Here is a 3,356-nt window from a genome sequence, read left to right on the forward strand (position 1 = left end):
AACTATCTACACAGTTTAATAATAGTTTATTATTCTTATAGTATTGACTACAAACGGTTACACCTTTTGAGCAAGCTAAATCAGGGCATTGTCCTCTACAATAAAGGTATATATTTTATAGCAGCCATGCATGTTTAAGGCCATAGAAAAAATTAATATGGGTCATATTTTTTAAAACCAGTGTTGCATTTTTTATTTTATTTAAAATTGATCTGATCCTATTTGTGAGTTAATAGAAGTTTTTAAACTGAATATTTATATGAAATTATGGCAGATACCTTTGTAGCTTTTTATGTGCCGCTAAGTATTGCTCTGGCAGTTTCCAGTAAGCCGTAACATTTTAGGCAACTTTTAGAAAGGATAGAACCTGAAATAATTATTTTAAAGACATGAAGGTTGAAAAGGAGTAGTAAAAACTTATCGAATTAAAATTCCGCGCATAGAAACGGAGAGCGTGTTAACACGCCTCTGGCGCTTAGCAGGTTAAACAGAAACAACCGAGTAGAAGCTGACGCGACGGTGAGCACAAAAATATTTTCGTAAGAACTTTTCAGGTTATCCGAATACAATTTAATTAAAGTTTTTTTTTTCATAAATAATCACTTTTGTTGTATGGGTACGACTTATCTATGTCTATCGGTTGCGAGGCGTACCCATCTCTTCATCAGAACACAACATGTAAATCCTACTATTATCCCCTTCCTCCCCTCTTCTTTTTTTGACGGTTGTTCCCACAAAATTAAACTTCCCAATTAACCGAAACCCGGAAGGCTGTTATATTACCTGTCAGTCATTTATATTTTGATAAAATGCGATGGATCGTCTATAAAAATATTTCTCCTGTCAAAGCTTGTGATTTACACATCCTACCTTCGACAAATACGTAACAATCATTACAAATCAAATATACTATTTTGATAACACTATCAATTTAGATTTAACATAGACCTACCGCAAGTAATTTCGTGTTGTATTATTAAGTTGTTTTGTAAAAAACACATTGAAATATGTCCGAATCGGTATCACCATTAAAATAATTATTTTTCTAGAGACACGAGACAAAAAAGTCGATTAATGGGTAAGAAATAATGTGAATTTACAAGATTATAAAAACATTAGGTACCTACGCTGCACACAATGATAATGTTATTGTATTTGTATCTTTTTTTATAAATAAAACCTACCTACGTGGTACTTACCTATACATAATATAATATAATATTGAATAGCGCACAGGCGCTTAAAATGTTTAAAGTTTTCATTGGCTTTGAACGACGTCACTAGTTCATATGAACATCCAACAACAAGAGAGCTGTGAAAGATATCCGGTTTGCTTACCGTCAACGTACCAATTGGCCCGAGAGTAAGCTGAAGAGAACCTCTGACGTCTTATTCTTATTCATAGTGGTGGGGGTCAGTTTTTTGCAAGCTCCTGACGTCACTGCGACCTGTGAAGATCTATTGTGACGGGTCCCCGTGAAAAGTTTTGACCTGCTTCTCGCTAGACTTAAGTCCTTAAATCTATCTTCATCCGCAATAAATTGGTTTTCAACGTATTTACGTGGCCGTCGTCAATGCGTTAAAATGGCAGATGTCTTTTCAGATTGGATTGATCTTACCGCCGGTGTGCCACAAGGGGGGGTACTTTCTCCACTTTTATTTTCCCTTTTTATCAATCCAATAACAAAAAACCTCCCTCGTTCGTACCATTTATATGCAGATGATTTGCAATTGTATATTCATTTCGAACTCGTCGACATTGTTGAAACACATAGAGTAATGTCACTTGCACTCGAGCATATCTCTTCATGGACAAAAAAACATGGACTTCTCATAAATACAACAAAAACCCAAATTGTACTTGTTGGTAGTAAACAAATGCATTCAAAAGTGAATTTTTCCACATTTCCTCTTTTCAAAATAGATGGTACAGAAATTCCATTCATGACTTCAGTCAAAAACTTAGGTATTATCATTCATAAGCATCTAGGGTGGCACGATCAGGTTAACGAAGTTAGTCGTAAACTTTATAGCAGTTAGCACTCACTTAAAAGATTATAGAAGTTCTTGCCTATTGATGTTAAGCAAACATTAGTCCAGAGCTTACTTCTTCCACTCCTTGACTACGCGGATGTATGTTATCCAGATGCTAACTCTGAATTACTTGATAGGTTAGAACAATTGCAGAATATTTGTATTCGTTACATCTTTAATCTTCGCAAATTTGATCACATAACCGAGTATCGCACGCAACTACACTGGCTCAGTATCAGGCATAGAAGAAACATTCACGTTCTATCAAATCTTTACAATATTTTAAATAATCCCACTTCGCCTGTTTATCTGAGACAGCTCATTCAACCTCTTTCACAACACGGACTATCTCTTCGTTCTAGTAACGAGAGAACCCTTTTAATACCCAGTCATCGCTCTAATTTTCTTGCCTCCTCTTTCACAGTAGTAGCCGCTCGATTGTGGAATAATCTACCCACTTATATTAGAGACGCCCCTTCTTTATTTACATTTAAGTCAAGATTGAAATGTCACTATCTAAATATTTAAATTGTTCCTTTATCCTTCTTCTTTCCTTCCCATCCCCTCTCCTCTCTTCATAGTAAAGTGTTTTTTTTTTTTTTTTTTATATATATATTTATTTTTCTTAATCTTTGCTTTTAATTTTTGTATAAAATTGTAAGATTCAATATGTCCATGTATTTATAATTTTCTTAAACTGAACGGTTTGTATATTTATTGTATATGTATATATAGAGTGTCAAATAAATAAATAGTTCTCGTCCTCCAAGGCCAGGTCTATAAAGAGCCTGGCTACTTTGTGGAAGGCGAGAGTTTCCATTATGCTAAATCTCCCCCTCCAAGCCAAGTTGGCTGGAAGATATTGCTTTTAGCAATAAGTCCGCCAAAGTACTTATTCTTTGTACTTGAAGTATTAAATAAATAAATAAAAAATGTAATATTTATGTTCGTTCCTTAAAATATTTTGTCATGGTTCAATATTATATTATGTAAACTTCCGTGTCATAAAATATTGTGCTAAGTTAATCGGCTAAAAGTGTATTTCCTATTCTGTTACTTTATTGTATTCTTCCATATGTTCTTTTCTTAGCTTTTAAATAATAAGAAATAAAAAAAATACTAGGGCATAATCTCAATTTCGGTCAAAAACATTCCTTAAAACGAACTGTTTTGCAAACCAGGGCCTCGATTTTAATGGGAAGATAAAGATGTTATACCTTCAACTTGACGGTATAGTTGAATATGAATTCCCTCTAGCGATTATAGATATATACTACCGACCCCCTACCTTCAAGTTTTGGGTAGGTACATCGATATGAATC

This window comes from Micrasema longulum, unplaced genomic scaffold (genome assembly GCF_059751315.1).
Source record: "Micrasema longulum isolate JH-2025_06_02 unplaced genomic scaffold, ASM5975131v1 h1tg001190l, whole genome shotgun sequence".
NCBI classification, from domain to species: Eukaryota; Metazoa; Arthropoda; class Insecta; order Trichoptera; family Brachycentridae; genus Micrasema; species Micrasema longulum.